Here is a 27,040-nt window from a genome sequence, read left to right on the forward strand (position 1 = left end):
TCTCTCTCTCTCTCTCATTCTCTCTCTCAAATAAATAAATAAAATCTTAAAAAAAAAATAAAATCAAAATGTTTTCCTTTTACTTCTGGAGACTTTGAACATTATAAACTACTCCAAGCACATGGAATTACTAGAGTAAACACCCACTCCTGACATTCTAAACATAGACATACTCAAAAAAAAAAAAAAAAAAAGAAAAGAAAAAAATAACAAAAGCTATTATAGAATAGAATCAATATCTTTCATTTACTTATTATTTATATTAAAGACTCATCTGAAAAAAAATTGAAGTGAAATGTGTCTTCAGCCTTCGCATCTACATTTTCTTTTTCCCATTTTTTTAAATTTCCTCTTGGTCCTACAAATGATAATATATGATAATACAGGCCAGTCTCTCAGTTTATAGAAAAAAGAATACTGATAAGCTCTCCCACAGTCTGTGTTAGGGACCTAATGAAACACCAGTTGAAATTCATCCAAAGCAAGAGAAGGGGGTCATCACAGAGCGCCGAAACTGAACTGTATGTGAGCAGTTGTCTACTCGAACCATGGGTTGTATGACCCTTTTCTGCACACAATCTTTGATTTTTACTACAGCAGTGGTTTTCAGCGGGAGAGGGGTGCTAGCCCCCCCCCCCCCCCCCCAAGGAACTAGTTAACAATGCCTGCAGATATTTTTGGTTGTCACAATTTGGGAATGCTGCTCCTGGCATCTTGTGGGTAGAAAACAGGGATGCTGCTAGGCATCCTACAAAACACAAAGGTATTCATTAAGTGAATTAAAAAGTTTGAAGTCCTCTACTTATTAAGAAAAAAAAAAGCAAAACAACATCTTACACATTTGCTGTGTTTAATCTCTCAACTTCTCTCACTTTTCACTTGTCTACATGGCATCGAAAACAGGGATTTGAGAAAAATAAATATTTTCAGGTCAATAAGTTCAGTATGCTTTATCCTAGACCTACTGACAGGTACATGCATGTTCAGATTCTAAAAGATGATTCAATCAGATTGCAAATACATCAGGTATACCTCAAACTTCTAATCATCGAGCCAAATACAGGACAAATGGGACACACACCTGTGAACATGTGGTTTCTATTCATCAGACCACAAAAATCAACACGAAGCACAATAATGATATTTATATGAGCCAATAAAAAAGTACTATATATTTACTATATATAGCACCTTTCATCTAAAGAATTTATAAAGTTGGACTGACTCATTCATTCTCATAATTCCCTTATATCCATCTGAAAAATAGGGCATCAGGAGGAATAATTTCCAATTGCCCAGTGTATAGATTTTACTCGAGCACCGGTTTCTATTGACCATGTTCACAACTGCTGTAGCAATTATACCCAACATGCACTAGACAGAGTTACAGCTAGAGCTTTCCAGCTCTTACCTTCATTCTACTATTATATTTTCCTTTACTCCTGGGTTATCTTCAGTTGGACACTTCTGTTGCATCTAAAACAGTAAATCCTTATTTTTTACCTCTGATTCTTGTCAGGGAATCAAACTTGACCATTGGTATCATTTTTGTTTTGTTTTTTCCCTCCTTAAGTTAGCTATCTCTGTGAAAATCATCAGTTTTATGGTTTATAAAATCCTTACCCAGCAAGGCATTAAATGAATGCCTTATTAAGTGAATAAATGTGTTGACCTACACTGGGTTAATTCATTATCAAGAAATCCAGAATTAAACATCTAACAGGAGGCTTGAAAGAAACTGAAATGATGATTGGTGCTTGGACCAGAGTGTTAGACGACAGAACTAATTCTCTACTAGTATCATATCCTGCTTTCCCCTCCCACATCCAACAAGGCACACGCGAGATCTAATCTGGACCTCAAACTCTTGATTTAGAATATTTTCTCTGGTAAGACAAGTCCACTAAAATAGAAGAGAGCAATTACTGCATAAGGAAAGCCCCCTGCTTTGAAAAATCTGTGGGTGATCCCAGAGTGGAAAATAAAGATTCCACAACACTGTGAGAGCTTGTGTTTATTATTATTATTATTTTTTTGGCTGCATAATAAAATCTTTCTCTGATCTGTATCTCTCAGTTCAAAGCAGTGATACCATCACCTGAGCAAATGGAAGACCATCATAATTTTAGCTAAGAATTTTATTTTAGTATTTCTTGATATCCAGCAGGGAAATAGCAAGGAACATTTACTCTTGATTAATCTGAAAGTTCATTAAGTACCACAGGCATTGATATAAGGAAAAACTGTAATAACTAGCTAATAAAATTGTATTTTTTCACCTGTTACATGAAAGGTTTTCCTAGTTCCACATCTGCACGCACAACACACACACACACACACACACACACACACACACAGGCATACAAACATGCATAAGGCATAATTTTGCCTTGAATTTTAGACACGAAAATTAATACAAAATGATTGTTATTCCCACACTCAGACAAATCAGGTTCAAGAAGTTAAGAAAGGGAAATGAATCAGAGTTAACATACATAAGGGCATATGCTAAATAAAGTGTGTTGCTGATCACAGGAGCCTGCCTAATTCTTTTTTATGCATCATTTATAGTGCCCTTTAAGAGAAGTAAAAGTTTCATTTTAAGCTTTAATAAGCGCTTATGGAAGCGATTCATGGGGAAAAAAAAAAAAAAAAGAATGAAAGAGAGAAAAGAGAAAATGAGCTTTGTTCGGCTGCAGCTTCAGTACTCAGCTATCATGTAATTTTAGAGGATATTGGAAAGGCAATAATTAAAAAGCACTACCAAAATTTCAGTTTCAACGTCCCTGTTTCTCTTCTGACAATGCTCTCTCTCACTTTTATAACTAGACATACGTGACAGCTCAATGTGATGCCATCACTACTCAAATGTGCCTTGCAGACTACCCTTCCAACTTCTTCAGGGGCAGGGCAGAAACAGCATATCCACAGATCAACATAAACAGACACCCAGCGGGGTTATTAGACTCACATTCCATAGGCTCTATAGCAACATTCCTGGATAAGAAATTAAAATAATAATAATAATAATAATAATAATAATAATAATAATAATAATGTATTCGAGTCATAAGGCTTACGAAGCATTAGATACAACTTTCCCATTCACCCTAGATCCTGTGAAACCAATCCGAGAGGAGGATTTCACCAAATACTGTTTTGACTCAGAACCGGGTAAGCAGCCCCATTGTACAAAAAATATTAATGTCACTACACAGTAAAGTGTCATTTATTGAAGCCTTACCTTAGCTGACTTGCCCTAACTGGTGGAAAGGAACTTAATTTATGAGAAGCAAAGAGGGGACTTTCCCAGTGCTCACGGCACAGCTGCTCCCGTCCTCGGAGAGCCCCAGACTCGGCTCGGCGGCGCTCCTGCGAGCCCCGGGCTCCGCGGCTCGGTCTTCTGCAGCTCCGGAGCGCGCCTCTGATTGGCTGGCAGAGCCTGTCCGCCTGATCCTCTCCGCTCCCTGTCTCTCCTCCTTCCTCTCCTCCCCGGCTCTCCGGCCACTGCCTTTCCCTTCTGCCTCCTTCTTTTTTTCCCCCCCATCGTGCATACTTTGGGGCTGCACAAATTCTGTAGCACACAGAATGGACACCCTTTAGCCTCCTCTGCAAGGTCATGTAGAAAGCAATACCATTAATTAAAAAAAAAAAAAAAAAATTAAAACCCTGGATCAACAGCATCATCCTTAGCATCACAGCTCTTGAAAAATGACGGGACTCCGTGACTGTTTAGACCATCCGTTCTCTGCAGGGAGGGAAAACTGGGGGGCCAGAAGGGGTTTGACTGTCAGATGGAGTGGGAGTAGACGTCGGGAGGGAACGGGAAAAAAAGCAGGCAGGACAGGCACTGATGTGGCAGGCTGGTAATAAATTTTCCTATTTCCGTGCAAAGTCGTCACAGCCTGCTAAACATTCAACTGCTGGCTCATTCATCAGTGATCCGTAGTCCGGTGGTAGCTGTGAGATTTAGCTTGAGTGATGCCCTTTAATGTCTTACCCCAAAGTACTCCTGGCATGGAGGGTTTATATGAGACAGAGCTTTCCCTTGGAGGTCAGCACTGTATTTGTAAAGATGAATAGGAACTGCAATGCCTTGCCTACCCCCTTTTGCTTGCACCAGGCAAACGCTCCCTCACACACAAACTTCTCACCTCTCATCACTCCAGAGTACATTAAAACGATTTGTAATGTACACAGATACTGATAACAAGGATTTGGGGCCTGATTGGCAGTATTCAAAATTGATGTGAAATAACTTCAGCACTTTCCCCCAGCACAAAGTCACTCACATTCGCTCATTAAGAACATCAAGCATCCCTACTCAAAGTAGTGTAGCAAACAAGCATAGGAGTTTATCTAAATTGAATGGTTATTCCAAGGGTCACTTTGCAGATATATCAAGAATTCCAAAAGACCCTCAGTCATTGCAACCACTAAGAGAGCAGTTTAACTCACTCCAGTCCTATAAACACTCAGGTTCAGAGATTCAAAGGAACAAAGATTTAAGGGAAGCAGTGGGATCGAGGGGATAGACCCTTTAAAATCCAGAAGACATGGATTCAAATTCTGATTCAGACTTCCTTCTATACCTGAATGTGTATAAGCTGTTTTGCTTCTAAGACTCAGGATGATTCTTTTTAAAATCTAGAAAGCAATCTTCACTTCTTAGTGAAGATTAAATGAAAATCTGTACAATTGTGTTTAATATATGATAAACTTTTAATAAAGGTTAGTTAGTGTCTAATTATCTCCTTCTTTTCTTCTGCTTCCAGAAAGGTCAGAGAGGTTGAGAAGATAAGTGGTATTTCCAAGAAATTGATAGGGCTTAACCTGAGATGTTTTGAATCAACTAGTTATATTTTATTATTTTTTATTTAGCTTGAGTGATGTGAAATGTGAAGGGATTTAATTTGGCTTGGGGTTTTGATATGACAAAACAAACTAACAGAAACAATGAAAAAAGCACCTGCATTGGATTATTTCCAAATATGAAAGAATTATGCATTTAAGTGAAAAGTTATTCCTAGGTAAGATGTTAGAAGTCATTTATGACTTGAAAATTGCCAAAAACTAAACTCCCAGGGAAAAGTGGAACTGAAGCAATAGCATCAGAATAATGAGCCAATGTTGTTTTATGTTTTGTATATCTTTTCTCATGCAGCTTCTAATTTCAATGAGATGTTCCTTGCACAGTAGCCCAACATAACTTCTTGTTTGTGTTTATTGAAGGGAGTATTGACAATAATCCATTTCAATGTTTTCTGTGTTTATGAACTCGTGGCAGCAAAGGAACAGAACAGTTACGAAAAAAATAGAGGGGATATAAAGAGTAATTTTTGGTCTGTAAGAGGTCATGTAATTTAATTTTAAAATTTCACATTATGCCATTCTCTAGAGAAGCCCGTTTATTTAACTGCCTCTAGTTGAAGGAAGTAAAATGTTTGCCAGCTTACTACTGAAGCTTTTGCTGAGACACCAGCAATGAGCATCCTAGGGACACACTTGAAAACAAAATATGTTTTCACTAGTCTTCCTTGGTGGTTTTCCCTGGATAAGACCATAATAAGCACATCTAGTGGACAGTCATAATGGAAGTCAACAGGCACTTGCTCCTGAGTGGGATGACATACCGAGGGATTTGTCAGCATCACCAAACAATACAATCCTTTTCTAGAAAAAGAATCAATTCACCAGGGAAGGATTTGTATCTCTGAGACTGTATCCAGATTGAGGGCTCTAGATTCTCCACAAATCCAATGATGCAATGTATACTGGATTTAAAAATGGTTTCCAAAATTTGATATTCTGAAACCATGCCAACCTTCCCTAGCCATAGGAAAGTGAACCTGTCAGCCACTTAGTGATTCTCTTATATTTTCAGCTTAAAAGGAATAAAGTAAGTAAGCCAACGCGGAACTTGCTGCTTGGGGAAAACCAGGTGGTGGGCAGGTGTTTATTTTCTCCTTATGTCAAAGATTACTTCAAAAAACTGAACAATGTATCAGTCAGCAGAATTTATTACAGACTTAATCTTTGAAACTGAAAGCATGGACATTTCTGATCCCGAGTCCCCACTTACGTTACCTTGGGAGAGTTATAAGAATCATTTTTGCTGGTGACAGAGAAGCATCCAGCACACAATTGATGCTGGTCAGACTACAGAAACTGGAAAGATAAAATTGTAATGCTAAACTGTGATCGTTCTCTGAGAGACAGACTCAGGAAATTGTCTCTTTAGTTGTTATCTCATGCTCAATTTTGCCCTGGAAATTCAGGAGGCTATGCAATGTTTTCAAATCTAAATAAAGAAGGAACATAAAGGAAATGCAGGGATAGCCCTTGTTATAATTCAGCATTCAGAATAGTCAACGACTCCAACACGGTACTGTGGTTTGATTTTTAACCGAAATTACTGAAAGTATAATAATATTTAAAGAGGATCTGATTTTTATGTAAAGAGAAACAGCTGCTGGAAACTTAAGCAACACACAATTTCCTTTGCAGGTATTTATTTTATGTCCTAGGGTGACAGGTAGAACAGAGTGTATATATCTTTTTGAAAGAAAAGAGAAAGCCTAGATTGATAAAAATGTTACCTCCTAATTGTATGATTAAGGATGACCTAATAAAGGTCACCTTTATTCATGCTGTTATCACACTTCAGATTAAGAATTGCAGAATACTGGAAAAATATTGATGCAGGACAATGAAGGAGAGTGATCTATCAAAAATATTTCAAGTTAACTACATGTGTAATTACTTTTAAAAAGTAGCACCTCCCTGACTCATAATAAAAGTTATATTAATGAATGCACTTTTTAAGAAAAATTTCTTCAGTGCATGTAAAATATCAAGAACCAATAAGCTTATTTGGCTCTAACAGAAGAGTATTGATAATTGACAAAGGAAAAAATAAAACCCCTCAACTTCTATGTATATAGTTTTGATTTCTAGAAAAAAGATAATTGTTGCACTGTAAATGACAGAATGAAGACACTGGTTCCCAGATAAGTGAAAATTTACTAACTAATGGACCCTAGTTTCACAAGATTAGTTTTTGGAGAAAGGTTACACAAAGTGCATACCAGATTTTTTTCTTTTAAAGAATCTGAAAAACTGTCAGTAAACTTTGTAGATTTGATGTGAATAAAATAGCACAGTAAAACTACAGATGAGCATTTTCCCAACTTCCACAACTTGATTAAATGTAGAATCTATAAATTAGAAAGTATTGAACCAAATGTGGAATCAGGCAAAGTTATAAGGGGATTAGTTCAAGAGATTAGCAAATCAGTAAGGGAAGAAAATAGTGGGATCACCTTAGTCTGGATCACATTAACATAAAAGTCATGTCAGCATGACCCCACTGCTTTCCATGATGGACCCAGTAGACTAGAATTAGGGGAGATGTATATGACATGATCTTTCTATATGCCATCATTGTATCTCTCATGATTTCATTACAGCTCACATGAAGAAGTTTTAGTACAGTTATTTGGTGTAGCAATTGGTTAAGGCACCAATCTCACATGTTTAGAAATGTAGAGGTACTTACCTGGAAGAAGGTCTCTAGTGGTAAGCCACAGGGCTCTGACACCAAGCCTCCTCCAATCATTGCTTTCAGCACTATGAAAACCAAAGTGATCCATAGAAATTTCATACAAAAAACAGTATATTTGGATGAAGAACTGGAAATATTTTTAAGGGTCTTGAAAAACTTGAGTATTATCTCAAGTCTAACAAAGAATGCATACTACAGCTGGGTCCAAAAGTAGGAGTACTAAATATAAGGTAGTGGAGACAAGTCTTAGGATCAAACCTTGATAAAACTTGATAAATCAAAAGAGATTTCTACTGACAATAGTTTCTGTGCAAGTCAATTATGTGATACAGTCATCAAAAATTTAAAGGTACACAGGCATTCTTTTTTTTTTTTTTTTAAAGATTTATTTATTTATTTATTTGAGAGAGAATGAGAGACGGAGAGCATGAGAGGAAGGAGGGTCAGAGGGAGAAGCAGACTCCCTGCCAAGCAGGGAGCCCGATGCGGGACTCGATCCCGGGACTCCAGGATCATGACCTGAGCCGATGGCAGTTGCTTAACCAACTGAGCCACCCAGGCGCCCCACAGGCATTCTTAATAAAAGTAAAGAATCACAATGTGGATGGTAATGACTTCACTGCTCTAAAATATTGAGAATTTACCTAGAATATTGGATTTTCAGAAGACTATAGCTAATTCCGTTTCTTTTAATTAATTTATATTTTTGTTAGCCACATCATGATATATTTACTCAGCTGACAGAGCTAATAACATCTGCAACTCCTCCTGTCGCCCTCGCCCCTGGGATGACCACCATCCTGCCTTTCCCTGTAGTGCCCCTGCCTTGTCTACCCTTCAGTGGTCAGAATAAAGATCACCTCTTCTGAGAAAGCACCTTGCTCCCACAGTCCCTACATTTTTTTCAGGCCATAAAATGTACTCCCTAATATTGTTTCAGACCATAAAATATTTTTAAAAGTCTGATGATATCTCACTTTAACAAAGTGTGTTATATTTAGAGGCAACATGGCATTGTAGTTAAGAACACAGAATCTGGAACCAAACAAACTTGGGAAGTTATAATAATTATATGTGCTTCGTTTCTTCTTTTTCAGTAAAATTTCCATATAGTATTACCTATCTCTTATGCTTCCTAGGAGGAGTAAACACATTAAAATAGATAACATGCTTAGAAAACTACTATGTATACAGTCACCTGTTATATGAACCTGCTTCCTTTATCATTATGTCTGCATATCAGTCTCCTAATTGACTGCAAGCTTCTAATGAACACCCGGTACATGCTTTGTCTAAAAGCAGTTTGGTATAATGGAGATAACCCTATGTCGGGTCAAGCCCTATGTCTACCATTCATATTTAATGGAAAGCTGCTTAACCAAGTTGTTTTATTCTCTGGACATGGTACCTGACTTGTATTGTGGGGAACCATGCTCACCTTACAGAGCTGTCTCAGACCTTGAAGAGTTTAACACACACAAAAATGTCTAGTGCAGTCCTTGGCATATAAAAGGCTTTAAATAAAGGTTAGTTGAATCCAAATTGTAAGTGCTCAGTAAGCACTCATTAAATAAATCATATTTGCTTTCTGGCTCCATTCTGTAGCAGAAAAAGACAAATCACAAACTCTTCCCTTGAAGCTTTTTATTAATATTGAAAATACAGCTTCCTTGGCATGTTGTGAGGACAGCACTTAGTTCAGCCTCCCATATCTCTCTGTATTTACCTTTATGGTACTGTATTATGAAAATGGACATTTTGATGACCCTGAAACATTCTAAGATTCTTAACCATCAAGTAAATATTATATTGCGCACAACATACAGTATTTACAAGTACCAGAAAAGAGATAAATGTCTAAAATGTCTATAAACTACAGTTTATAAAAAAAAGAGTTATTTAATTAATGCTCATTTAGTCAGAACATCCAGTTTACAAAATCATTTTAAGAACTATGTTCAATTTGCTAATGTACATTTGTGACAATCCCAGAGAGGAGAGTAGAACAGTAACTCTTAAACTTTCAGTAATTAGGGGTACCTGGGTGGCTCAGTCATTAAGCGTCTGCCTTCGGCTCAGGTCATGATCCCAGGTTCCTGGGATTGAGCCCAGCATCAGGCTCCCTGCTCTGCGGGAAGTCTGCTTCTCCCTCTCCCACCCCCCTGCTTGTGTTCCCTCTCTCGCTGTGTCTCTCTCTGTCAAATAAATAAATCTTAAAAAAATCTTAAAAAAAAAAAAAACACAACTTTCTGTAATTAATGCTTTCCCTAAGAACATCTTATGAGACACTTTGAAAACTGATACATATATCATCTTAAATTTTAATAAAAGATATTCTATGTAATTCAAAACACCTAACATTTTCAAAAAATTCACAGCAAGTATGCAAATACTTTAATCTTTTCCTATCACTAAATATTAATGTTGTTTTTAACTTTTTGATATTATAAATAATGCTTCTATGAACATCTCTTTTTATAAATCTTTACCTATATTTCTGACTACTGTACTTGGGTTGAATCCTGATAGTATAACTACTAAGTAAAATATATGACCATTTCTTAAAACACATGAATTATTTTATTGCCTCTCAGTACCATTATAGAAGAGTAACAGATTAATTGGTTCCTCACTACTCTTGAACAAGAACATTTATTTTTCCATTTCCTTATTCAATAGCTGAAAATTATTATCTCATTACTTTAATTTCTATTCATGTGAATACTAGAATGTTTATTAACAGTTTCCCTGTTTTTTCTCTCATAATTTTCTGTCCATACCCATTCCTCTAGTATGTTATTGTGAATTGAGTATTATAATGTACTTAAATTGTTGTGATGCTCAATCAGAAGATATTTAGAAAACTGAGTTCAACAGAAGTTTCTATACTTCTTTCTCATATTTAGCCAATGTTGTGTGTGTATATAACTTTATATATATTTAAAACTTTATATATAAACTTATATGTACACATAATACATTTACACACACATATATGTACATGAATATAAATATATAAGTATTCATGTATGCATGAACAGATTTGTTCAGAAAATGCATACAAGTTACCATAGATAAAGCACAGATAGATTCCATTGAGAGATATAAAAAGAAGTAGGGAAGATACTCTCTGGCTTTAAGCTAAAACAACAACAACAAAAACAAAATTAGAAAAAATCACTAAAATGCAATGCAACCACCATAAATTCTACAAGCATATAAGGAAAATATTTCTCACATATGAAGAATTGATAAATTACTTCCAATAGCACCTCATCTGAGATGAGGGGGGAGAACAGAGTTGATAAAGTGTGAGCGTGCATGCACACACACACACACACACACACACACACAATGATCTGAACAAAATCCTGGCATTAGCCTTCATGATTTTCTTGTCCTCACCACCAGGAACAGCTGCATAATTGGATGAAGGATGAGAAATAAAAATAAGGGTACTGTTGCTCAAAGATTAAGAATTTTAAGGGGCACCTGGTTGGCTCAGTCGGTTAAGCATCTGCCTTTGACTCAGTTCATAATCTCAGGGTCCTGGCATTGAGCCCCCCTCCCCTACCCCAACAGGCATTCCTGAGTTGGACTCCCTCCCTCTCTCTCTCTGCCCCTCCCCCTGCTTGTGCTCTTTCTCTGTCTCTCTCTCTCTCAAATAAATAAAATCTTTAAAAAAAGAATTTTAAGACCGCCAACACAAGCATCACTCCAAACATGGGACCTTCCTGAATATGGGACCCTATGTGGCTATACAGGTTTCATACTCATGAAGCCCTACTCACTACGACCAACAAGCCAATAAATCAGGTTCAACTCATCTATATTGATAATCTTCAAGTCATCCATTGAGCTCTATCTCAAGTTTTTCCATTTTCATATAGTCTACCACATTTCACCATCAACTATTGCCTGAATTTTTGCTTGATTAGGCAGGTAAAATGACTTGTCAGTTAACATGAACACTTAAATTTCATACTATTGTGATGTTACCAAACTACATTAAATATAGTGAAGGAATGAGAGAAGAAATTCTAGTAGTTTTTACACATTAGGTGTAGAAGCACAGGCATCAGAAAAGGAGCCCAATATGAGGAAGGAGTTTATTTTATTTTATTTATTTATTTAAAGAGAGAAGGTGAGTTGGGAATGGGGAGGGAAAGGCAGAGGGAGAGAGAGCAAATCTCAAACAGACTCCCCACTGGCTGCAGAGCCCAACATGGGCTCAATCTCATGACCCTGAGATCATGACCTGAGCCAAAACCAAGAGTCAGTCACCTAACCAACTGAACCACCCAGGTACCCCAGGGAAGGGGTTCCTGCATGCTGAATTGCAGAATGAAAAAACTGTGTTAAATTTAATAGTTAAAATCCAGATAGTCATAATAAACGCCTTTAACTTTGTATAGAAATGGAAAAAGAACGTTACATATATTGTAGATATTTAGAGAAATAATTACCCACAACAAAATGGAGCTAAGAATGAATCCTAGTTAAGTATGATCCTAGAAAAAATGGCACCATCAGAAGGAAGGAAATAGTAATATCTGATTGGGAAATATATTCAAATTGGAATATGGTGATGTTGAGGTGTTCACTAGACACCATGAGGAGATATACAAGAGTCATCTGTCAATATGAGATTGCAGCTTGGGATAGAGTTTTGAATGGGAGACATAATTTTATGAGTTATCTACATAATAATACTGATGATATAAACCCCTATAAACAAGAGAAAAGTTTCTACAAGATTAATGATGAAGACATACCAGGTGATGTAAGGGAGAGAGGAAAGGGATGAGAGAGAAGAGGAGAGAGAAGTCAGAAGAGATAATCAGGAAACACTATTAAATCTTAGGTTGATAGGATTTAAAAGGACCATTTTAGTAAACTGAACTATATATGACTGATTAGTAAACAGAACTTTTCTAATATTTGCAAAAACTGGCTATGTAAAAATGTAGAAATTAATTAAGTTTGGTCACTATGAAAAAAAAATGTCTGAACATAGTTCAAATGAACGCTTAGTAGAGATTTACATAATCTACAGCATGCAAAATTGTGAAATGAGATGTCATATTTTTTATGTTAATGCATGAAAAGCTTGATCTTCATTTGAAGATACCTGATTAGCTATATTTTACAATTTCCTTGCTTATTCAGAGTTGCTTAATAGGAGGCTTTCCAAGTTAGTAAACATGTCATTATTCATAACGGAAATTAAAGACTGTATTGAAAGCAAGGATTTGAAATGTGAACTCTATCAAATTCTCTTACCCTGAATGTGTTTGAGTGCACAATAGTAAGGGTAGCTGCCATATATTAAAGGTTATTTATATTGCTACCTTGAAAGAAAACTTGGGTCATCACATAAAGCTTGATTATTTTTAACTCAGAGAAAATTTTTAGAGGCCATCAATCCCATAAAGAACAGAACAAGCTACAAAGAGAACAGCATCTCTAACGTATTGTCTAGAAAGTGAGTTAAAAATGAATTTCATATTGCCAGTGTTAATTTGGCACTGTAGGAAGATTGGTTAGATCAAATTGGTTAGATCATTTACCTTTATCTCAGGATGCCTTATACTCTTTTTAAATTTTTAACTGCAAGTCAATTGTGTGTGCTGTGCCAAAATAATTTCTCTTTAGGGCTCTTGCATTGTATAAGCCCAGGCCTTTTGGTTACCATAGACTGTGAGAATCATACAACAGGTCCAGGTGAGCAGTGAAAATTCAGGTTTTAAATTTATTGCCTTGCTCTGAGCTTGGCCCTTAGAGCGGCAAGATTAAATTCTAGGTAGGGTTGGGTTATTATCAGAATACTGCAGTCCTACTGAAACATACAGGTAGGCCTCAAGCCATTACCAGAAAGGAACTGTCATTGTCCTTTGCCCATCTCAAAATTCCTCAAGTTGCCAATATTCATTTATTATGGATGGCATTTTACACATAGTATCCCCAACCATACATTCTTCTATCATTGTTAACCAGTCATTACTGACACTGATAATTTTCCATTATATTTTTCAATCCAAAATTCCTCCTTTCTAAACACCCTTAAGTCTTTCTAGTACATGCCTACAATGGTTTGCATTTTACTCTGCACATAACAGGAATCTGATGATATAATTCCTTTTTAAAATAGCCCTGACCCCATTTAATCAACCATTTTCTGAGTTTCCCCTAGAACTTCACTGAATGCATTATGTAATAGAGTTCTTTACTATAAAATCCTTGTGCTATTATTTTTTTTCCCCCAAGGGACTTAAAAACAAATGCTTAGATTTTGGATAGAGACCAACTTAGGTCAAATTCTGTATTGCCACTCATTCACTATGTTCACATTGATAAACACTGGCTCTCAGTTTGCTTCTCTTTTGATGGCATAATAGCACCTTTCTGGAGGAAACGTTATGGTGATTACATATATTGGAGATAAGTTATCTAATTCACCTATTACAGTATCTGGAATGCAATATATCCTCAGTAGATAAAAGTTATGAAAATAGACACCACCTCTCAGTTACTACCAAAGTATGTGCATATAAAAGGCATCTTCCTAAATGTTACAAAGTTATAAGCGACTGCAAAACAGAAGAGAACGCATTGCAAAAGAAAACCAGGGTAGGATTTCGGGTGATAGCATCGGGGCTCATTTGTTAACATCCTGTGCTGTTGAGATCACCTACTTGTCTGAAAAGTGAAAGGCAGCCCTAATGTAGGGAATCTGCTGCCATCCATAATCTGTTCAGGGAAGATATAGATTTTCTCTATTTTAGAGTTCCAGAGGACAAAATCAGAACCCAAAGATAAAGGGGATTGGTTTGCCAGTCACAGAACCTACAGAGAACAACATTGAGTATGTGAAACAGAGAGAAAGTCAGAAAAGGAACCCAAGCAAAGAGAAGCAATTCACTCGTTGAGTGTGTTTCCTGCAAAGTCATCACTATTTACATTGGAATTCATTATCATGAAGTTACTCAACTATTTAGGACATTATCAGTGTTGCCTCTACCAAATTTTGACTGATTTTGTCTGAAATCGGTTAGAACAACGGTACATGATGATGTAGAAAGAAAGATGAATGTGCATTAACACCATTCTAAAGAAGTCAAACATTTTTTTCTGTTTAGAAAGATGTAAAGGTGCCATAGGACTGTAAAAGTCATGTAAATCTGCAAAACTGTATGAAAATTGCAACATATATAAATATCAGTGTGTGGTTGTGTGTTGGAGGGTCATGAGTGGAAGATTAAAATAAGCATTTTTCTATCACAGTTTTAAGTTGCTAGAGAAATACACTATTCTATAAATTGTTCTGCTTGTCTTAAAAGACAAAGACCTCAAATGGAAGCTTTTCCTAGTAATTGTAGTGTATTTCCCAACTATATATATTTTTTTTTTTTCTTTCTTTTTTTCTTTTTTTTTTTTTTTAATTTTCCCAGATGACCATTTCTAAACTTGTCTCTTTTCTATTCCAGGCCTTTTCATTTCTCACTGTCAGTGAGCAACTTCATAACAACTCCATTTACAAAATAAAAATAACCATAAAATCACTGTTTTCTTGTCAGAAAAATCTGGCAAATTACTTACATCTAATATATTATACTCATATTTTTAATCTTTCCTCATATTACAACGGTAAGCCTACTCTATCTAAAACCACCACTTCACTTTTGCTCTCAATCCAAGACGCTAGATATTAACTTGGATTTCTCACTTTTAATCTTCTAATCCATGAGCATGTCCACAATATGTTCTGCATCTGACTGGACTGCCTTCTGTGCTCTTCACTGGCCCGAGCCACCACCCTCTCTCACCAGGATTCCAGCAATAGCCTCCTGAGTATTTCTCATTGTTCACAAAGAAAATAGTTACCATTACATCAGAAAAAAATCCTTGTATTTTGGCAACTGAGCACATTCCTGACCTGTCTTCATATTTTCTGTACATGAAAACTAAGTAAGTTCAGGCATACCTTACTTCTTCCACTTACATAATTACTGCAGTCGGCCCTCGCTGTAAAGGGAGGGCTAAAAGGGAAAGAATACCTTACCCAATTGTATGTATGGCAACCGAATGTTTTCTTTTCTTTTTTTTTAAGATTTTATTTATTTATTTGACAGAGAGAGACACAGTGAGAGAGGGAACACAAGCAGGGAGAGTAGGAGAGGGAGAAGCAGGCTTCCCACAGAGCAGGGAGCCCAACGTGGGGCTCGATCCCAGGACCCTGAGATCATGACCCGAGCCAAAGGCAGACACTTAACGACTGAGCCACCCAGGCGCCCCAACATAATGTTTTCTATATTCATTAGATAACTCTATTTTTCATAAATGTGAATAAGATCATCAAGGATCAGCAAGTATTTGAGGAAAACTAAAAATAGAAATGAGAAAGTGTAAGATGGAGAAGTAGTAACCTTAGAAATAAATAGGTTATATATATATATATATATATATATATATATATATATATATATATAAATATAATATATACATTATATATAATTTGTAATGTTTATAAATTAAAAAATTTCTCTCGATGGACCGGATAGTAGAATTGGCATACTAAAGAACACACTGTTTATCCAGAAAGGAAAAAAAAAAGTTGATAAATGTATTACATCGAAGAGGTGACTACAAAGAGACTGTAAGAGTATAAAGGTGAATAAATGATGTATCAAATTCCACTATCCAGAGGAGTTCCAAAAAACAGAAAAAAAAATGAATAAATATAAAGGGTGGGGGCGCCTGGGTGGCTCAGATGGTTAAGCATCTGCCTTCGGCTCAGGTCATGATCTCAGGGTCCTGGGATCGAGCCCCACATCAGCCTCCCTGCTTGGCGGGGAGCCTGCTTCTCCCTCTCCCTCTACTGTTCTCCCTGCTTGTGCTCTCTCGCTCTCTCTGTCAAATAAATAAATAAAATCTTAAAAAAAAAAAAATATATATATATATATATATATATAAAGGGTGAATAAAATTGCCCTGGGATTCTGGAGAAACCACAAATCTTTAAATTGAAATTGCCCACCAAATTCTAAATTACAATATATTTTTTAAAATACATATGAAAAATACATAAAATACATATGGTGAAATTTTAGAATGTCAGAACTAAAGATAAGATTTTCAAGATTTTCAGATAGGAAAAAAATTAATTAGATTATATATGTTAGGGAATGAAAACCTGACAGTAGATTTCTCACTCACAGTAAATAGGAGGAGACAGCAAAGCCTAATCTGATAGATGCTTGAATGCCATATCAAAGATAATGACAAGATAAATATATTTCAACATGAGAAGTTGCAGAAATTCTGTCCACACCTATATTTTATGTAAATATATATAATATACAATATATTAATATATATAAAATGTAACATATACATATTAAAATGGTTTGAGATTATATTATAGCCAAATGAAAAGCAATGAAAAATAAATCAATAAATGGAAGACATTGACACAAGAAACCAAGAAATACTGGTCACAGAGTAGATGTAAACAAAGGAATCATTAAGTTTATATTTCCTGATTATAAAACTAATCTTGGGCCTCACTAAATCAGTCAAATCAGATTACTCAGTGTAGATGCCTAGGAATCTGGATATTAAAAAAAAATCATTAAGCTATTCTTATGATTAGACAAGTTTGGGGAATGACCATTAGACCTTGGCACTTGGAAGACTGTTCTTTGGGCAACAATTTCAAAAATAGAGAATTCCACAAATACACCAAAACCATTGATGGATTTGTCTTTTTAATAAACTCACAAAGCATGGGAAAATAATTAGATGTTAAGTTATTGTAAAACCAAATAACTTATGACAAACAAAACAGTATGACTAACAAAATTGGGGAGGTGAGATGGAAGATGGATAAGTATGCATATTTATTCATTTTTGTAAAAAGCAAGGCACCAATCAATGGCAACTAAATTTGGGAAATCAAAAAAGAGAACTTTAATTCTCATAGACCAGTAGAACTAAATTCACATAGACCAGTAGAACTTTGGGAAATCAAAAAAGAGAACTTTAATTCTCATAGACCAGTAGAACTTTAATTCACATAGACCAGTAGAACTAAAGGTAGAGAGTAGCCAGATCCAGGAGGAAATAGATATTTTAAGTATGTTAAATTCCTTATCCTTTAATGGTGTAGACTTAATAGATAAATTAATATTTTTTTAAGTTGTGAGTATAAGAAATATATTTATAATAATATTGTCTACCAGAAAATTTTAAAATAAAAATTCTTCTGGGGTTGGAGCTTGGGGAAGAACTTTTCTTCTTATTTAAACATTTTGAACTGCTGGAATTATTTAACCATGAAAATATCTATAATTTCTATAATAGCATTGAAATGATTAAAAATTAACAATGGAAGCAAATATGTTGATGTTTAGATTGATGAAATATGAATTTACTTTGAATTTTCTACTTCTCTATTTTCATATATTTCTAAATTAGCACATACTATTTTATAATTTAAAAAAAACAACAACTATATATTTGTTTGGTTAAACATTACTATACCATGATTTAAAACATGTAGTGTTGATTGAGACATAGTCCATGAAACACAGTACTTAACTGTTACATGCATAATAAATGTGTTGCATAAATGAATATCATGAATATGATACATTTAAATACAAACATAAAAATGTATTTTTTTCAAAATTGAAACAAAATATTTTTTAATATTTTATTTATTTCTTTTTAAAGGGAGATTGCAAGCATGAGTGGGGGGAGGGGCAGAGGGAAGAGGGAGAGTATCTTAGGCAGGCTCCACGCTCAGAGGAGTCCCATGCAGAGCTCAATCTCTGGACCCTGAGATCATGACCTGAGCCAAAATCAAGAGTCGGAAGCTTAACCAACTAAGCCACGCAAGCACTCCTAAACATCAAATATATTTTGAATCTAATTTAAAAAAATATGGCTTATATGTAAATAAAAAAGATTTAGTACAACCACAAACAATTCAGAAATACATGCCAAGAGATTAAAGATGTAATATATAGCAAAAAAAACCAAAAAACAAAAATTAGAATAGGGAAGATGGAATATTCAACTAACTATAGAGGGTCCATTGACCATTTGTAACAAAGAATATATCCTGATTCTGATGTGACACATACTGAAAATACATTCCAGGAGTAAATGTTTAAGATTAGAGTGTTAATTTAGACAACTTTCCATAAAAACTACAGTACTGAGCTGACCTATGTATGACCTATTTGTTAAGTAAATGATTTTATGAAAAAAAATGAGCACATAAAAATGTTAAGAAAAAATTTACAGTTAAATGTTTATAAAAATGTTTATAAAATTTTGAATGTGGGAGGAATTTTTACGCCTGACTCAAAAGACAGAAAAAATGAAGTGTTCGTGGAAGAAGAAAATAAATGAAAAAGAGCATGAATAGACCAGAAAGAGCAAGGCAGAGGATAGCAGAAGCTGAAATCAAAGAGGTTATTGAATAGTTTGAGGTAAAACACTTTGGTGGAACTAGTGGTGTGTTTGTGTGTGTGTAAGAGCATGTGTTTGCATGTGTGTAGACGAAAGCCCAGGAGGACAAATTGGGCCTGCCACCTGTTTTTGTATGGCATGTGAGCCTAGAATGCTTGTTTTACATTTTTAAGTGGTTACTATTTCATGGAATGTGATTATATGAAATTCAAATTTGTGTCCATAAATAAAGATTTATTAGAACATAGTCATGCCCATTTGATTATAGTCTATGGCTGCTTTCACGCTACAGCAAGAGAATACCGTAGTTTTGACAGAGACCATATGGCCCACAAAGCCAAAAACATTTACTATCTGGTGCTTTACAGGAGAGGAAAAAAAAAAAAAAAAAAAAGGCTGACCTCTAGTGTAGGTATATATTTTGTGAGTTTCTCAATATATACCACACCCCATCAATGTGATAGTCAAAACTTGACAATTTTCATATATAAATATTATTCTACATGTTATATGAATGTTGAATATAATTTTTTTTTACAATGACAAAGCACAGTTTGCTTTGGGCATTGTGCAATATACAAGTATAATTATATTTGAGTATTACAAAAATATATACATGTAGAAAATGAGTATACATGATTTTGAGGTAAATAATCGCTCATGTTTGCTATTTTTGGGGGTTATGGTGAATTTCTGAGAACAAGGCTTTATTTTCCATTTTAATTAAACTAAACATTTAATTACATTTCCAGTATTCTGTCAGCAGAAGCAAATCTATAAATGTGGAGTGAAAAATTATGAGAGATGGTCTTTAATATCCTATCACAAACAGAGCATGTTATGAGCAATCTGTTCTTTGAGGGTATATAACAACCATGCTTCACATGAATATTAATTCCACTAAAGCATTATTCAACTACAGTACAGAACTTTTTCATTTTTAGCTAAAATCTACAAGTTAAAGCCCAAGATTTTGAAAGTCTATCATATTTACAATAATATCCTGCCCCTCAGGGTTTTAATTTCCAGCACAAGAGAATTCAGTAAGTGAATGGATAATGCATATCACATAAGAAGTTTGCTGCCAAGCAAATAATGCCCGCCTATACTCAAATTCACATCAATAAAATTATACAAACACTTAAAACTTTTATTTTATTTTCAGTAGTCAATATGTCTAGAGCAATTTGCTAGATGCTCTAGAAAATAAATGCTATCTGTCCACAAAGTACTTAAAATGGACTTGGAAATGTGAAAATGGAAATAAGGAACACCTTATATCCAATGAGGGATGTTAAGTGTAGAGGACTATATGTCAGTTTTCTCCCATCAGCTCTCCTGGAGGCTATACTTCTCTATATTGCCTGGGTTCTGGAATCAGTCCTTAGGTCTATTCAGAAATCTGATTCCATCATCAACTAAGAACAAGCCCATTTCTCAAGACCAATTTGCCATTAACCAAGATCACAAGAATGATATATGAAAGCGGAATGGTGATGGATAATGCATATAGAAAACTCCAAGTGCTAAGGAGACCAAAACTGCAAGTTCATATAGGAATGTATTCTTACTCTGTTAAAGTAGAATAAGAAGTCAAATTGTTATAAAAAGATAGCTTTGTAAGAACAGAAAAAGAGCAAAGTGGTTAATACTATCATTCAAATATTTAATGGCATCAGACTAAGATAATTCATATTTCTCCAAAATATGATAACACCTGGCCAAGACAACTCCTTCATGGATGGATAATGCTAATATTTGCTTCTCATTTTTTGTTTCCATGGCTGATAATACCCCATTATCAAAGATTTATTTAAAAATTTAATAAATTTAGGAAGACTGTAATTTTATTTTGCTGGACTAGACCCATTCTATCTCTTTGTGTTTGTTTTTTCTCTATTTTGGTCCATCATGTTGATACTGAATTTTAACCATCAGAATACAATCTTATTTATTTCCTCTTCTTGGGGGATGTATCAACTGAACCCCAAAGTACTTGCATAACGAAATGATAGAATATATTCTCTATCCTCCACTTAACCACACATGTTGAAAAGTTGTAATTTTTTTTAACCTTTCTACCATCTCCTTAGATAATTTTTATTTGGCTTCTGTTGCCCTCATCCCACCATGTTAATTTCCCACAGAGTCCTAGATCATTCATTTCAATGGACATAATTTAATCCTTATCTGAATCTTCAGTAACACCAACTATGTTTTCCGTGTTAAGTAAAACAAATACACAAAACCCCTCTTTCCTTAAGTTTTGAGACAAAGTAAATTTCTATTTTTACTCCTATCTCTCTGGTTGCACCTTCTCAAACTCTTTTGCAGTCTTGCTCTCCCCCATGTTTAAATGTTGGAATTCCTCATGACTATTTCCTTTGTTTCTTGCTTGGTACTCAAACCTAGGCAATCTTGTCTGACACCAGGCGGCACACAATTTCTCTCTGGGGATGACTTACATATGTACCTCTAGCCAATGCCTCTTCTCTCAACTCTATATCCAACTGCTGCTTGAATATTTATTTGGATCTCTTTAAGGCATCACAAACCTAGCATTCTAGAACTGAAATAATGATCTCATCCCCCAAATCTGGCCTTCTCCCTACAATTTCCTATTTCAATAAAAGATTCTATCATTGATGCAATCACACATTTCAAGAACTCAGGGATCACCTTTTATTACTAACTCATCTCATCTTCCCCCACCACACATACATCTAGCGTGTCATCATACAGTATTATTTTGCCCCACAAATAGCATTTCAATTCCATTCTCGGCCTTCAACTAACATTGCTTCTTGTCCAATTCATCTTTCCCCTAAATTACAGACATAATTTCTTAATGGGTCTTCGCACATTAACTGTTATTTCTATCCAAACCATTCTACTCACTTAGAGTGATTTTTTTTTTTTCAATTTTTGGTTTAAATTCTAGTTAGTTAACATATAGTGTAATATTGATTTGAGGAGTACAATTTAGTGATTCATCACTTACATGTAATACCCAGTGCTTAGAGTAATTTTTAAATATAAACCTGATGCTTATTGATTATCTCATTAACATCCTTTGATCGATTCAACTGCTTTCAGAATAAAGAGGGAAGTCCTTGCTTTGACATTCAAGGCTAAGCATAGTTATTTAGTTATTGCTTTGGTTAGTCTGAAATGGTACAAGGACATTGAGAGTTAAGAAGATATTTATAATTGTTCAATAAACATTAAATTCTGTCTAAATTATATATACTCTGGAAAGAGGATCTGTCTAGCTACACTGACAGAGTGTTTAGTTCTAAATAATGGAATCCAATATGATTTCAAAGAAAAGTTGACATAGAAAAGATAAGAATTTTGTTATGAAAAAGAAGCTGGAGAGGTCATTTTAGTCTAAGAAGGAAGAGCATTAGCAAAAGTACAGTAAGCATCACAAAATGTTTTGTTTGGACTAGGAGGGATCAAAATTGGGCCTACTACCAGAAGATTCACATCTGTAAGGTTCTTATATAACCATTTCCATGCTTGTCACCAAAGCACTCTCCCTGAAGCAAATTCTTTTTGCTGCTTTGTAATGATATAACAAAACTCTTCTGTAATCATCGATTTAGACCCCAGAAGAACAGGCAAAATAAAATGAGACTTTGTTTCATTCCCTTACTTGGAGAACACATCAAGAGGCTTCCCAGGGAGACTAAAATCACTTCTGAACTTCCAATTCATGTACTGTCACATAATAGTATCTATAATTACTTTTGTATTACTTATTAAAGTGGATAAAGATATTTGAGTAAACACTTGATTAAGACAATGTCAAAATGACAAAATTTCTGTTAGTTGTAAGAAATGTCTTATAGTCTAAAAAATGTGTCCTATGTAACTATACACTATATTTCTTGTCTATGTGAAAGAGGCAATACCTCAAAAGAAAAATAATTGTGAATTCCTGTGAAGTTTGACTGTGTGTTTAAGACACTCATATATATGTGTTGAAATTTCAGTGTTTGAGGCACATTCCATATTTGAAGAAAAAACTAATTTGAAAAAGACTTTCAGCATTATTCAAATTCTGCTTTTCATTGTTAGAAGACTTGACTTCCATAAGCAGATACAGTGAAGGCTGGAACTCATTCAGAATTACTGAAAAGTCTGGAGATAATGAAAATTTAAAATAAAGTGCCGGAATTAACGTCATTTAAAAACACCAACCCATGAGCAAACTTACCAAAGATATACTGTTGCTTGTACCTTTTCCAATTTTTTTTTTTTTTTTTTTTTTTTTTTTTTTTTTTTTTTCTGGAAGTGCTTTGTAAGGAGTTGAGGTTTACTATTCTGGGGCAGCTAGAAATACGGAAGGATAAACGTAGATCACCCCCTCTACCTCAATTAATGCCTAGGTTAAATTAGTTATTTTTTTTCTTTCTCTAAAATGACTACCAATTCTCAATGCCCTTGATATTTTTCCAAAAAAAAAGATTCTCTGTGAGTAGAATCATTTGGGAATGATACTAGAACTTTATAAGTATTTGCTACTAATAAGTCATTATTTTTATAAATGTATCTGAAAAGGGAAAACTAACAGTTTGGCAAATTTCACATACTAACCTTTATATATAAGCATGTACATTGAATGCATATGAATTTGCTTGTAATTTGTGAAATAATAATACTGCTCCTATTGCAAAAGCAATCAGCATGGAGGCAAGTCCTTGATAGTTCAGGTGTTGTAGAATATGGTCGCTAGGTTCCCCTGTTCCATAGGGGGAATACTCTCACTGGGCTCCTATCTCACCAGGTCCTCATTGACATTCTAAGGACCACTTCTACTAACAGGCTGACAGTTATCACCCTGATATGTTTTCCATCACAACATGAAAATAGGAGTTATTAAATTGATGACTAACCAATTTAGAAAGTCTGTGAAGCTTTTCCTGTCTAGGACATCAAGGAAGAGAAAGATTATTTTCAAGACCTCTTGGTATCTGATTCTGTTTATTTATATTGATTGACTAATATCATGATGAATTTTATTTATAGATACCATCCATATAAAAATAGTTAAGGCTTCTATTTCATCATTTCCTCAATTTAGGTGTACACATTTCAACATAGATATTGCAAACAAGCCTCAGGGTACAACATGCACATTTAAATTTATACCTATCAAACTATTTTTACAAACCAAACCTTTAGGGAACCAAAGATTCCCTTTGTAACTACTTATTATAATTACATTTTGAGACCTAAAATTAGACCGTCCCTTTGTTTGATGCAGCCAACTGTACTTTTGATGTGCTTTTCCCAAATGCTGTTAAGAGTGAGAACAGTTGTTTATGGTGAGATCCACAATATTTTTAGATTACTTATTTAAGTCAACAGATACCCTGCTGCTTATTGTGTCATTTTAGAGAATGTGGTTGTACAAAATGCCAATGACAGAATATTCACAGCATTTCTCTGATACTCAGAGAAGATAAGAGTAGGGGTTCTCCAAATATGCTAGGCAAGCATAAGACTGCCATACTTTCAAATTCAATAAGGTCAGTCAAGTCCAATAGTTAATATTCAACTGCATTTCAAAATGTTTACAAGTGAAGACTGTGCTAAGTCCTGCCTACAATTTTAAGATACAAGGAAGAAAAATACACAGTCTCTGCTTGCAAGCCATCTTATGGTCTATTGGAGAAGAGAGAAACAGAAGGTAGAGGTTTAATACTGTCAATGTGATAAGTATTGCTATGATTGGATGAAGTCAGGATAAGAACTCTTCCAGAAATGGCATCTAATCCAGTCTGAGAGGAATGGAAAACTCTTCCCTGAGAAGATGTACTATGCTGATACCTGAACGGTGGATAGGAGATAATCATGTAATAAGGGCATGAGAGAGCCAGAGCTTTTCAAAGCAAACAGCTAGGTCTAAGTTTTTGGCTGTGTAGTAAGAAAGCAAAAGATATACATCGTTGTACGTGAAGTTTAAAAACCAAAGTAAACTTGGGGCACCTGAGTGGCTTAGTCATTAAGCGTCTGCCTTTGGCTCAGGTCATGATCCCAGGGTCCTGGGATTGAGCCCCGTATCGGGCTCCCTGCTTGGCGGGAAGCCTGCTTCTCCCTCTCCCACTCCCCCTGCTTGTGTTCCTTCTCTCGCTGTGTCTCTCTCTGTCAAATAAATAAATAAAATCTTTAAAAAAACAAAACAAAACAAAAACCCAAAGGCTAAGCATAAGAAAGCAATATCCATCTTGAATCTTCAGCCAGACAATCTTATTACAGTCATTTTTCTTAACATTAGACAAAATTAACAATGTTGTAGATAGGGAAGTAAAGGAGAAGTAGAAATGTGAATCCAGAAAGTGGGAGCCTCTGTTTCAGAAATCACCATTCACAAACAGCACCAAGGAGGCAGGTGGAGGCAGGTGAACATCATATCTGTTTTCTTGACAACTGGAGAAGTATTTGATGACAGTGAACTGTTCAACTGTTGATCATTGGCTTAGGAGAGAGATTATCCTTCAACAACCCAGGACACACATATCCCTCTGGAATGGAGGAAGGACCAATGGACTTCATAGAGTCAGAGATGAAATGAAAGGAAAGGAAATGTACTGGATCAAAGAGTCAACAGGAAGGAGCATAGTGGGGACATTAGTAGGACGAATCAGGGTTTTTGGCAGTATTTCCTAAAATCTTTGTGAATTATAGATTTGCACTTCATGTTGATTACAAATTCTGGCTCAGAAATGGAGATAGGGCATATTGAACCATGAGACAATAGGCTGGTTTCTCTAAGTTTCCCATAGGTCCCCAAATGACAGAAAGTGTGATCCAATATTTACTCTGTACCTTTAACTAGATATGAGAGAAACTGAGCTGGCATGTCCTTCAGAAGGTAGACTGATTGGACACAGAGCACCCATCAGAAGGACAGGGTACAAACAGCACACACTAAGGGTCAGGAGCATAAACAGCTGAATCTCAGAACTGCAGTCATATAACAGAATCAAAACAAAAGCCTGTCCAACCATCAGAGTGTTGGATCTCTGACAAGATAAAAATATGAATCCCATGTTTATGCATGTGGAAAAGAAAAATGGGGATTTATATTTAAATAATATATCACTTTAAAATGGTAACTAATATGTGAATATTCATTTTTGTGTGCTTACTGAATTCCATCTGAGAACATATATGTCAGTTACCACTCCATTACAGAGAGCAGGATAGAGAAGTGAATTATAATGTAACAACTGAATAGAGAAATCATGAAAGGTTGCCAGAGATTATTGAGTATGCCCAATATGCAGTGGAGATAATGAGTTTGTGTTCTACCAGCCGAATGGTAAATACTTTGACTAATGAACACGTAGGTGTTTGGACTGTATGATGTGGTAAAAAGACAAGAAGGAAAAGAAGTTGGCATTCATAAAATTGAATGAAATTATAGATGAATGGGGTCTTCATTCTATAAGAAGTTTAGCTATGAGAGGAAACCATTAAATCAAGGGATTGAGGCACTTGATAGAAATCAGTGGTAGAAGTATAAAGTATATTGAACTGTACTTTTTCAGCTGAGACCCTCAAAAATAAAAATTCTTCACATCAACAAAAACCCAACACTACGTATTTGCAGTCCAAGTGCTGGCTTTAACAGGCACGAAAAGAGATGTAGACAGATTTCCATTGTCCAATTTTAAGTGAATGGTATATTATCTAGCCTCTTTTTCAGGAGTATGAGATTAATTTTGTCTTTGACTTTTTGTAAATTTCTGGGCACAGGTTGCAGGCTTCTACTTTAATTCATAAACTCTACTGGTGCATGAATACAGGTGTGCCCGTATACGCCATGGTCCAGGAGCTAGTTTGTAGTTTCCAAATTGCATTCGAATTGCCTACCAGTAAAGAGAAAACAATCAATAGTTATGAGTATTAGAAATGTACATTTTTAAACAATAATGCCTTTCATTTGACTTTTCTCCTTTTCATGTCTCATGTGCCTTTTATTTT

At 35.2% G+C, this 27,040-nt stretch overlaps 1 protein-coding gene across 4 annotated transcripts in view; it reads right to left on the reverse strand.

Moving 5' to 3' along the window:
• CDH18 (cadherin 18) overlaps positions 1-27,040 on the reverse strand; it is a 574,093-nt gene that overhangs the window by 456,499 nt on the left and 90,554 nt on the right. For 3 of the 4 annotated variants that reach the window (XM_032415421.1, XM_032415424.1, XM_032415423.1), the window contains exon 1: positions 3,245-3,433. The exons of the other annotated variant lie outside the window; for it this stretch is intronic. The gene's annotated coding sequence lies outside the window, so the exon portion shown is untranslated. Of the gene's footprint in view, positions 1-3,244; positions 3,434-27,040 lie in introns of those variants that run through there. 4 annotated transcript variants of the gene reach the window in all.

This window comes from Phoca vitulina, unplaced genomic scaffold (assembly GCF_004348235.1).
Source record: "Phoca vitulina isolate PV1807 unplaced genomic scaffold, GSC_HSeal_1.0 scaffold17, whole genome shotgun sequence".
NCBI classification, from domain to species: domain Eukaryota; kingdom Metazoa; phylum Chordata; class Mammalia; order Carnivora; family Phocidae; genus Phoca; species Phoca vitulina.